Source organism: Coturnix japonica, chromosome 33 (genome assembly GCF_054131305.1).
Source record: "Coturnix japonica strain WE chromosome 33, WE-NBRP24, whole genome shotgun sequence".
Classification (NCBI taxonomy): Eukaryota; Metazoa; Chordata; class Aves; order Galliformes; family Phasianidae; genus Coturnix; species Coturnix japonica.
The window spans coordinates 6,746,245-6,758,812 of NC_140695.1; the positions used below are offsets into that span (position 1 = coordinate 6,746,245).

At 44.6% G+C, this 12,568-nt stretch overlaps 1 long non-coding RNA gene across 1 annotated transcript; it reads right to left on the reverse strand.

Moving 5' to 3' along the window:
* Positions 1–2,335: 2,335 nt before the first annotated feature.
* Positions 2,336–11,773, reverse strand: LOC146755403 (uncharacterized). The gene is made up of 3 exons (XR_014938152.1): positions 11,515–11,773; positions 3,319–3,594; positions 2,336–2,461 (listed from the first exon to the last, which is right to left on the reverse strand). It is a non-coding gene; the product is annotated as an uncharacterized LOC146755403 (long non-coding RNA).
* Positions 11,774–12,568: the final 795 nt, after the last annotated feature.

A 12,568-nucleotide genomic window follows, 5' to 3' on the forward strand; every position in this document is an offset into this window, starting at 1 on the left:
TTCCTTTTACTTAAGACCCACTGTGAAACATCAAAACACATAAACATGTGATAATCAAACCACTGGCTGCCTTTTCATGACCCAGAACAGTACTCCTGGCTTCCTGAACAGACTCCTCATGGCCTCTACCATTGCCACAACTGTGACTGTCAAAGGCACAAAGGAAATATGCTCACCAACGCAGTCCTTTGTTCTTTGTGTGTGATTTGCAGATATCTATCTTACTTTGAGCTCTGGCAATAGTCAGCTCTACCAGGTCTCTTACTGTGAGTAGCAGACTCACCTATCCAGATGCAGCCTCCAACATAAAGGCATAGTAAAAAGGCAGTGTACTACTAGGAGAAGTTCCTGCTTCTCCTGCCATGAAAGGCTGCACGTAGAACATGCACTCCAGCCTCACTGCACATACTTATCTTAGTCAAATGTTTAGGTGAACAAGAATTACAGTTTGGGATCTCAGGCACAGGAGAGATTTGAATAATATCTTGAATATTGCTTCCACTGTACATATATTACTAATTATTGCTCTACAGACAGACTGAAACAGGTCTTTGTGTCATACTGAAACCAAATACTTTCTACAAACCCAGGCAATCAAGTCTAGGGAAAAAACCTCAGCACAGACTACAGTGATCCAGGTGCAGTATAATAGAAACTAGATTTTACTTTACTGTTCTCTGCTGTATTTCATACAACACCTGTCTTACCTGTGACATGAATCTTGAAGGTGAGTTTCTGGCCAGCAGCCTCGCAGCTGTACTCCCCTGCATCTTTCTTCTCCACCTGGCTCACCACCAGCCGACGCTGTTTGCCCTCTGACTCTACCTTGAACTTCTTGCTCGAGGTGATCAGTTTCCCCTCCTTTTATCACTTGACCTCTGTGATAAAATGTTTGCTCATTAAGACCGGGATGTGGTAGCATTGTGGTGGAGTGCTTGTTCATTAGGACCAGGATATAATGGTGGAATATGGAGGCCACAAAGGTTGCAGAACACTCTAATTTTATGGGTAGATTGTGTACTCTGCGTAGTTACAGGCAAAGCGCGCCCCGATGGATACAAAGTTCCACGGAAGGACCAACCAAGGAACGACACACCAAGTCGCACGATCACAACCGACCAATTAAAGGACAATACGCTCGGGATGGACAATACAAAAGAAGTTGCAAGGGACGGGACGGCGCGGCAGTTGGAGGAACAATAATCCCCCTATCGCCCAGCACTGAATTGCCTTTTAGTTTTACCCGCTACAATTAATAAAAGTTTATAATTGGAACATTATTGGCTCATTGCTTATAAATTGATGACAACCTCCATCTTCTCCTGGGCCACCTCGCAGCTCAGCGTGGCATTTTTCTGTTGTTGCAGCCTTCACCACCTTCTGTACCTTCTCCTTGTTTGTAAATACAAATTCTGGCTCTGAAAAGAGAGAGATACATTAGTTTGGCCTCTTGAAAGAAGAGCAGGTTTTGGGGAAGGAGTCAGAAAAATGAATCAGTTCTCCCAGTCTGATGCCCCAAGAGAATGATGTGGAGAGAAGTTGTGCAATTTATGGATGCCCCATCCCTGAAAACATTCAAGTCTAGGCTGGATGGGTGTTAGAGCAACCTAGTCTCAAAGAATGTGTTCCTTTCCAGGACAGAGATTGGAACTGGATGATCCTCCAGGTCCCTTCCAACAAAAGGCATTCTGTGATGCTTCTTGTATGACTCTCATGACTCTTTCGTCCCCTAGCTGCCATTTACTTATGTCTTCAAAACATCAACTTATACAAAACATTCCTGTAGTATTCTCTCCCATGCTAAATGAGCCCTTCCAAGACAAAAACATGTTACATAGAGCACACCCCCTAGTGCTTGACACAAAGCCCCTGTTCTGAAACTTCCTGAGACGCAGCTGCATTGCAGAGTTGTTCTAGTGGTACAGGCACGTGGGAATGGAGAAGTGCAATCAGAACTTTCTTGTCTATGGCCTCATTCCCACAGCAAAAGGAAATTCCTGAAGATTTTAAAAGATGGAGCTGCCTCACAACTGTATTTAGAATAATTTGTTCAATTTCCTCATCAGAAATTAACCACCCCAAAGTTCAGCTCCAAAAATTTTCAGCATAGCAGGGAAAACTTACAAACTAATGACCGTTTTCTAAAACATTCTAGAATGAAAGGCCAAAATGTGTTCTCTCTCACCTGTGACATGAATCTTGAAGGTGAGTTTCTGGCCAGCAGCCTCGCAGCTGTACTCCCCTGCATCTTTCTTCTCTACCTGGATCACCACCAGCCGACACTGTTTGCCCTCTGACTCCACCTTGAACTTCTTGCTCGAGGTGATCAGTTTCCCCTCCTTGTACCACTTCACCTCCATCTTCTCCTGGGCCACCTCGCAGCTCAGCGTGGCATTTTGAGTCAGTGCAGCCTTCACCTCCTTTTGTACCTTGTCCTTGTTTGTAAACACGTCTTCTTTCTCTGCAGGGACATCACAACAGTCACACCATTTTGCTGTAGTCTGCTGCAGAGCTTACTCCAGTTCCCCATTTTCATTATACTTGCCCTTCACAGGGACCATCATGATGCCTCATTAAGACAGGAAAATACTTTCCCCTCTATTTTGCCTTGGGAAATGAATAGGCATATCATTTCATATCATATCATAAATCTAAACATTTCGCAGTCTGATAGCAGATTTGGACATGAGATTTAGAACACCTGCATGCACTGCTGAACCTCCTCCCTTCTCTTTGTTTCTTCTGATGTCTCTCTACATTTCCAGTAAATCAGAAGGGAACGGCCCTCTAGAACAGGTTGCCCAAGGAGACTGTGGATGCTCCATCCCTGCAGGCATTCAAGGCCAGGCTGGATGTGGTTCTGGGCAGCCTGGGCTGCTGGTTGGCAACCCTGCACATAGGAAGAAGGGGGTTGGAACTGGATGAGCACTGTGGGCCTTTGCAACCCAGGCCATTTATGAGTCTGATTAGTGGCATTTTCCACCTCATTGTGTCATTCAAATTTTGTAACCAGATCTCATCAAACACCTCCCCTTTTCTCACTCCTTGCATGCCTGGTGTGCTCTTGCACTGTAACCCTGCAGACACCAGCTGACTACAAGAGCTGCACAAGTTACCCTCCTTGCCTATTGTTTGTTGCAGTAATTCATTCCTGGATGGAAAAGCACATGTAGAAAAGTGTTGCTATGACACTAGATGACAAAGAAAGTCCTATAGCCAAAATGTTTTGCACCAGAGAGGCTGTAAGTTGATCCTCCAAATGCAAGACACACAAAATGAAGTGTTCCTTTATCTCTGGGATTCCAAGCATTTTCTCACCTCTGACTTTCACTTGGAATGTTGCTTTGTCATCTTTTGTTTCACAGCTGTAGCTCCCTTGGTCTTTCAGGGTCACATTTTTGACCATGAGCTTGCGGTGCGTCCCCTGGGAGATGATGGTTGTCCTCTGGTCCTGCTTCACCTCTATTTGATCTTTCTTCTATACGACAGCTCCGCTTGCAGCTGACACCTCACACACCAGCTCCAGGTCTTCAGAAGGACTGACTGATATTTCTGGAGTCGTTTTGGACTTGCTGACAAAATTAATGGCTTCATCTGAAGAAAAAAAGAGAAAGTGGTTTACATCCTGACTCAGGCTTATTCAGCACAGCATTAAGATACAGTTAGAACTGATTGTAATGTCTCTGCTCATTACATCTGGGGGATCAAGTTTCACCTCTGGAGGTACTCACATACAAACGTGTGCTTGATTCTCCTGTGTAAGGAAAGAGTAAGTTCTATGCAGACAGTTCTTATTTCTTCTAATCAATTCTGTATTCTGCACATGTTCTTCTGAAGCTAAAATGAAGGCAGCTAAGTAACCTGTTTGCAATACATGAACAAACCAATTCAACACCTTGTCTCTAAGCTAACAAGCAGCGTTTGATGAGCACATCAGTATTTCATGCCCTTCATTCCATCCAGACTGTATTGGCAATAACTATGCTGGTATTAACAAGGATAGCAATTACAAGCAAAATGGTAGAAATACAGAAGATATAAGGAAAAGGGAACTCACCAGAGCTGAGGCGATCCTCCCTGGTGAGCGATCTCCAAGAGATGCTGCCTCAGTGAGGGTCAGCCCTTAAATGAGGTCTCAGAGGAGGTGGAGTCGAACTCCACCCATCCAGGGAGCACAGCTACATAACTTTCACCTGTGCTCCCACAGCTGACCCCACACTTGCCTCAGCTGATCAATCAGTGGTTCACATTGTGATCTCCCATACACTCCACCCCTTCACAACGTGAACCAATGATTAGGTGAGTTCCCCTTATTACAGAGACCCAATCACGACGCTGATACAATCTCCCGTCGCATTAGATGTTGATATTATTCAAATGATGATGATTGGATGGGTGTTTATGATCTTCCATGGGCCAGTGCTTGATAGATGTTACCGGAGACAAATCATCTTGAAGTGCAGGTCCGTCTGCGTTTCATCAGTCCAGAGTAATGGTCCTAGAGGCTTAGAATCAATCTTAAGGGGAGTAATATAGATGTTTCAAGGGTACTAGGAGGGGAAGATCCGCCCTCCAGGGCAAGATACAGGCCGTATTCTTATCTTGGGTCAATACTTCTGCTTGTACTGGATTATGTCCCAGCCTCCGATACCATACCCTCTGGCCAGATATCTGTGGCTGTATAACTATATCTGGCACCAGAGGAGGAGTCTTGATCTGCCATAGGGACATAATAGGTGTTCCTTTAGCAATAAAGGCCGGAGTATTGACCACGATGTCAGTAGGCCATGTACCTATCACCGAGGGGGTGACTGAACCTCCCACCTCCAATAATCTCCCCCAAGGTGCAAGTAGGCCACACCATTTGGGTCCTACCTGCACCTTCCAAGGCCAATTTATCTTATGGATTCCCGGTTCTAAATTCTCAGGGGCAGGGAGCAGAAGATTATTTTCAGTACCAACCTGCGGTTTTACCTTATTATCGGTGCCTGTAATTTGGATCCTAAGAGGGGAGGCCCATATAGTTTGTAACATTTTCAGGGCACTGGGTCTGCCATCCCGAGGTCTTTCATTCAGGTCCCGCACGGTTTCATATAATCTTTTTGTCCACCCCTGCAGGGACTGAGAGTCTGTTTTCAGGGCAGCCTTAAGGATACCATTATAACGTTCAATAAGGCCTGCCCCTGTTGGGTTATATGGCAGGTGGAATCGCCATTCAATGTTGTTTTCTTCTGCCCAGCGCTGTATCATCGCTCCAGTGAAGTGAGTCCCTTGGTCACTCTCGATAACTTGAGGTGTCCCGTATGCAGACATCAGTTTAGTAAGTGCCTTAATTGTGTATGCTTGATTTGCCTTTGGTACAGGATAGGCTTGCAGCAGTCCACTTACAGTGTCAACGCAGGTCAGGGCATATCTCGCCCCCTCAGACCGAGGGAGGGGCCCAATGTAGTCGACCTGCCATCTCTGAAGAGGACTATATCCTCTAGCAATGTGGGATGTTGTTTCAGGCAACGGTCTCGGTCTCATCTTTGAGCAAGCATCGCAATCCTGACATGCTTGAACGATATCAGATAGTTGTACAGGCAGCCCCCATGCTTTAGCAGCTGCCCACATTATCTTCTGTCCAGCATGCCGTAGCTTCTGATGTAACCAACAGGCAATATTTTCAGATTGTGAATTCTCAATCCATCGGATTCGGGCCAGTGTGTCAGCTTCATCATTTCCTGGTGACTGCAAGGGTTGATGACCAGAGACATGGTAGACACATACTGTCCTGTGTTTGACCGTATTCCAAATGTCTACCCACATGTCTTTACCCCAAATCGGTCGGGCGTGGATAGTCCATTCCTGGGTAGCCCATTGTGTAATCCACAGAGTGAGCCCCCGGTACACAGCCCAACTATCTGTACAGATGTTCAGGACGCCGTCACCAGGTTCTTTAGTTATAACCATCCACACGGCTCGCAATTCTGCCCATTGGCTGCTTTGACCATCCCCCTCATCAAACCAGATGGTCTCAGTAGAGGGATGGTATGCTATTGCTCGCCACTTGCTCGGGTTGCCTCTGCTGGACCCATCCGTATACCAGGCATCTTCAGGAATAGGATATCTTCCTTCCTGAACGGGACTCTTCTCTGGTGGAGCAACCATCGGTTCTTTTGATGTATCACTGTGATACGTCACTGGGCCTAGGATCTTCTGTAGTTCTTCTTTAAGTGGAGATGAAGACAGACTGCTTCTCTGGCTTAGATAGGCGACCCATCGTGCCACCGTTTGTGCTTGGGCCACCCCCGTCTTAGGAAGGTGAGTCAAATCTCTCACCCACCCCTGGATTGGTAATGAAGTCTTAACTATGACCTCTGCTGTTTGCGTTATCGGCTCTACTGCTTGTAATGCCGAATAGGCAGCCAATAACTGTTTCTCAATCATGCTATATCGTTCTTCTGCTCCGTGCCAAACCTGAGACCAGAATCCAATGGGGGTTCAAACAGAACTCTGGCGTTGCCACAGGCCCCAGCCAAAACCATCTTGAGTAACATGAACATCTAGTTCAGCTGGGAGGGTCGGATCAAATATACCCAACGCCTGAGCTTGTTTAACTGCCAGTTTTGCCTGTTGGAAAGCATCCTGTTCTATCTTTCCCCAATTCCATGATTGACCCTTCTTTGTAAGCTTGTATAATGGCCTTAATAGCTGAGCTAAATGAGGTATAAAGGAGCGCCAATACCCCAATATACCCAAACATTCTTGCAATTGTTTTGATGTTGTAGGGACTGGAAACGCTTGGACTTTATCTACTACCGCACTGGGTAGTACTTTGGTTTTCCCGGACCAAATTACTCCCAGGAATTTTACAGATAGCCCCGGACCTTGCACCTTCTGTGGGTTTATAGCCCACCCTCTTTTCTGCAGGTAAGCTATCAACAAATCTGCTGCTTGTCTCACCGCCTCTAACGAATCGGATGTTAACAGGAGGTCATCAATATAATGATATAAATTGACATTATTTGGCTTTTCCCACTTAGCCAGATCACGTGCCACTAAATTATGACAAAAAGTGGGCGAATGTACGTACCCTTGGGGTAGGACCTGGAAAGTCCATTGCCTCCCTTCCCATGTAAATGCAAACTGATCTTGCGATTCTTCACTGATTGGAATACTGAAGAATGCATTCGCCAAATCCAAGACACAGTGATATGTTTTGATTTCCCTGCTTAGTGTGTCCATTAGGGAGGCAATATTGGGTACAGCCGCATGAACAGGTGGCGTGACCTTATTTAATTCCCTATAGTCTACTGTCATCCTCCATGTTCCATCCGGTTTTCGCACTGGCCATATTGGGGAGTTATATGGGCTATGTGCAGGCCTTATAATACCCACTCTTTCTAATTCCTGCACCGTCTTTGTTATTTCATCCTGCCCACCCGGGAGTCTGTACTGTTTCACATTAGTAATCCGGCGTGGCTTCGGCAAACAAATAGGCTCATGTTTTGCATGGCCTCTCAATATTGTCTGGATTGCCCGGATACTAATGCATCTCTGCCGCAATCGGAACTCTCCCACTGTTGTATGGAGAGCCAGACCCCACAGGATATCAATTCCTAATATATACTCTGGAATTGGGGCAATGGATACCTTGTACTCCCGTGGTGGAAGACGCCCGACCCCCAGTTTTACCCAGGTTTGGGTGACCGGAATGGTTTGTCCCCCAAAACCTCCAATCATCACTCTATTACCTTTAAATTTAGTTGGGTCTCCATATATTATAGATGTCTCTGGCCCGGTATCAACTAGGGCCATAACCTTCTATATATTCTTTCGGGACCAGTATATCGTCATTTCCACATAGGGCCTCCGGTCCCGTCTAGAGGCCCTAGGAGGACTGACATCCCTCGTCAAGCCATGAACTGAGCCAGATTCAAGTCTTTTACCTCCGATACCTCCGGTGTCATAACCCGAGGCACCTGAGGTGGCTTCTTTTTCCTATTTGGAACTATAAAATCTTCTAAATTCCATGTTGTTGTTGGTCGCCGCTCTATAAATCTTATCCCTGGCCTTTTGGGTTTATTCTGAAATTTTTGTTCATCCTTCAGTTGCTTCCACAACTGAAGGAGAACCTGATTGGGCTGCCCATCAATTTTTGAAAACTGAACGCCTGCCCGGAGCAGATCATTAAACATTTGTTTCCGGGATACCCCAACAGGTCCTGCCCGAGAAGTTCGCGGGGCCGATCTTCTGGCTCGCACTATTGGAAAATATTGGAAAAGCCTCAGCATCCTCAATCACCCTGATATTGCGCTTAGCTCGTAAACGCTCAGTTTCTCCGAGGTCTGCTACCAATTGGGCGGCTTGTTGGACTACTGCCTCTGCGGATACTACTGGATTAAGTATGGAAACCAAGGTTCCATACATATGAGAGGGTGCTTACTGTAAAATTAGGTCCCTCATTCCCGCAGAAAATTTAACCATATCAGGGCTATCGAATGTGTCTTCGTAGATAGCCTCTCTCATACCTAATTCGCCTATATAATTTTGAAGGTCTTCCATAGAAGACCACATCCCTGTGTTTACTGGCATGTCAGTTTTATTTGTCCACACCATGCGGCAAGCAGCCATTATCCATTCTACAATTGAATGGTTTTCTTCAGGGAACTGAGTCCCAGCATACAGTCTCTGCCGAAGGGCAGGATGTACTGTTATTGTGGCCAACTTAGATACTTCGGGGCCACTAACCAGTACACTATCTGCCCCTGAATCCCATAACCGTAATAACCAAGCCGGAACACTTTCCCTTGGCCTTTGCCTAAATCGTTGCACTAGGTCCATGAGTTCAGTAGGTGTATATGGACGGGCTGTTACATGTAAAACAGATTCGGCAGGGGGCCATTGATCAGGAGGCACTCCTGCTGGTTGATCTTGAATTTTCTTTGTTTTTTGAGTTATTACTGGACGGACTTCTAGTGAGTCCGTCTCAGATGGTTTTTCTAGATCAGATTTAGTGATCTTATTTTGATTCATTTCTTCAGGATCTTGATCGTCATTAAATGAAATGTATCTAATTTGAGGGTTGGAGGAAGAAAATGACGGTTTTTTTCCTGTCAATAGATTGATCTCACCCTCCAATTTTTCAATACGGGCCTTTAACAATTCATTTTCATGTGCAATGTTGTTTGATTTTATCTCTGCCCGATTTAAAGCATTTAATAATGGCCAGGCTGCCATAGATGCAGCCATTCGCTTTTCTTTTGTAATTAAGATATCTTTTTGTAGTCCTAGAAAATAATCAGTTAGACAATAGGCGTCCATGTTATTTGGTACTCTTCAAGGGCCCCATTGTTCAATAATTGTTGCTAATTGGTAATATGGGGACGCCTCAAAACCTGGAATTTGTCCAGGAAGGCATGTCCCTAAGGGGGTGGTCTTCTCCCCCTTGTACCAATTAAAGATTTTCCACACAAAGGACATTTTTTTTTTTCCTTATATTTCTAGATGCCAAGTCAGTGGCTCCTGCCTGGCTTGCCAAATGTATTGGCAATAACTATGCTGGTATTAACAAGGATAGCAATTACAAGTAAAATGGTAGAAATACAGAAGATATAAGGAAAAGGGAACTCACCAGAGCTGAGGTGATCCTCCCTGGTGAGCAATCTCCAAGAGATGCTGCCTCAGTGAGGGTCAGCCCTTAAATGAGGTCTCAGAGGAGGTGGAGTCGAACTCCACCCCTCCAGGGAGCACAGCTACATAACTTTCACCTGTGCTCCCACAGCTGACCCCACACTTGCCTCAGCTGATCAATCAGTGGTTCACATTGTGATCTCCCATACACAGACAGAACCTGCCTGAGGAGCAAGCTGATGGCTGTCAGCTACAGGCAGACCTAGCTTTGTACTGCATTTCTTAGAGCAACAACTGTTGCTTTCAGTCACTGAATATACCAAGGCCAATTACTATGCCAGGAACATTTATGGCATCAGTGAACGAAAAATGCGTTAAAAATTGTAATAGACAGGAGCCATTTATTCTTTTATAACTAGGTGACCAAAGAACAACAGTCCTTCTAGAGTCAAGCTGTTAAGAACTAATAGCATCAATCAATATCACATAGATAGATTACTTCCCTGCCCTAAGACCATCTTGCGACCATTTGGTGCTCCTAATTAAGCCCTCTTGATGGCATTTTGTCTGAGCCATGCGACATTTTGTGATAGGAGTTACTGCTAGTGTTCCCTTAACCCTACACCAAAGTAGGATTAAGGTATCCATTCTCAGGGAATCATGCAGGCTTCCTCTGTATTTGATGCTCAGAGACAGCCCCAGAACTTTTTAAATCTTAGCTTAGCTCTCATCCAATAATGTTCATCAAACAGTGCAACTTGTCCTTTGGGGATGCTTTTGTTCTGCATCAACCAGTTCCAACGGAGTCTTCTTGGCTTGTTTTAGATCAGTTTTTCAACAGATAAAGCCAGGGTCTTTGAATTACAAAGTGAAATTGCAGAATGCATGATTCTCAACCAAACAGAACAGCAGGTGGGATGCAGGGTGAATACCTGAACCAACACCACCTGCAAGCAATCCTTCAATATCTTAGGAATCTCTAGCCACCCCAAATCCAGTGTTGTGCTTGATCTATCATCTCTGCTGAGTTTTTAGCTAAGCTGATGGTGAGCATCACGGTGGTGATGGGTGAGCAGTCAGACTAGAGGGTCTTAATCAACCGTAAGGATCCTGTGATCAGAGGAACGTGAATGTGCTGTTAAAGGTCACAAGCGCTGCACTGCAGCATGAGCATACACAGCGAAAGGCTTTCAGTAGAGCTTCAGTTCATAAATGAGGACTGGGTTATGGAAAATAGGCTCAAGATATAAAACAGAAAACAGATCTTAACGCCAGGTTCTGTGAATGCAACCAGCTGAATTTCACAGATATTGAATTTCAATGACAATTTCTTGTGTTATTTTACCCTCCAGCTCCACCCTGAACAGGAACATGTCAGTGACAAGCATTACTCCTCCAGGCTTGACCTAACAGTGCTTTACTTGCACTATGAGCTAATGGCTGTGCTTACAGCACCTCAGGGAGACACCTCAGAGATCACAATGTCCTTCGGGTACAGCAGGAGACACTCAACTCTCCAAATGTGGAGTTTAATTTGTCCAAAGAGGAGACAGGATTCCCATGCTAATAACTTAGGACCATTTCAGTCATAGGTTTAAAGATGATGTAAGTGCTGAGGCAATACATGAACTAGATGAATGAAGCCCAGATGTCAGGGCTCAAGTCGTGACTCCAGCCCCAGCTGGAGCTAAGGCTGTCTTGAATTCATCACAACACAGTTACATTATTTGCTCATACTGTGGATTTGCATAGGGACAACAGGAAGGTCAGAATTGCTTCAATAGAGCTATGCAATCTTTGTCCTAAATACTGGAAACCCACAGCGTTGGACAAATAAAATGAATTAAGTCTGAAGTGCTTTACATGGATTGTGATCCTATGTTTGCCTCACAAACTTACCTGAGACTTTCCAATCAAAAATCAGAGTGTCATCTCCAATTGTGTAGATGTATGTTCCCTCGTCTTCTTTCGTTACAGCTGAAGCCACAAGCTTATGCAGTTTCCCTTTATCTTCCATTGTGAATTTCTTACTGGTCTTGATTTCTTTGCCATTTTTGTACCACTTCACCATGACATTGGCTTCAGAGGTCTCAGAAACAAATTCAGCTTGTTTTCCAGCAACGGCCCTGATTACTCCTCCACTTGTCTCTTTGATTACGAAGTTTGCCAGTGCTGAAATAAAATATGAAGACACAAAATACATATGATGGTAAAGAACTGCAGGGACATTGGTGACCTTGAGGCATTCATTTATCATAAGATCAAACGTGCACGTTTAATCCTAGTTCTAATTGCTAGATTCTAATTCAGAAGCTGGCAAATTGGCAGCTTTTATAAACCACGTACCAGATTACCTTATCTCCACAAGTTGAAGGACGTACACTGTACAGGGGACAGAGCCAAAGGAAGAAGCCCAAGGCTTCAAGAAAATGTCTAAAATAGGAAAACTGAGGAAAGAATTGGAACAAGCAAACTAGAAGGAAATCAATGGAGGGGGTATCTATTACTGCACTGTAACCCCCTGGCAAACAAATCAAGCCTAAAAGATAGAGATATCACTTAGGACTGAAAAGAAAAAAGAAAAAAAAGAATTCCTTTATGGAAATTAATTGGAGTGCAAAAGTTAGATGATAAAACTGGCCCTTATTAACACACAGTGGAATAATTGACTTCAAAGATTCAAAATCTCACCACTGTCTTAGCCAAAAGTTCAAGCCTAAGTCCACGGTCCTATTTTACTGAGGGTAATTGAGCTTGTTTTCCAACTTCTTGTTAACATATTATTTCAAAACAGCGCACACAACTGAGTTGGGTCTGTTGAGACAGCGCAGTCAGAGCTGCTAAAATCAAAGTCTGGATTATGCATGCATTTGTTCTGCAGTTCCAAGAACACGCATGTATAATACAAATTCAACAACGTTCTACAGAATGCCTGTATTTAGGAGCTCGAGAG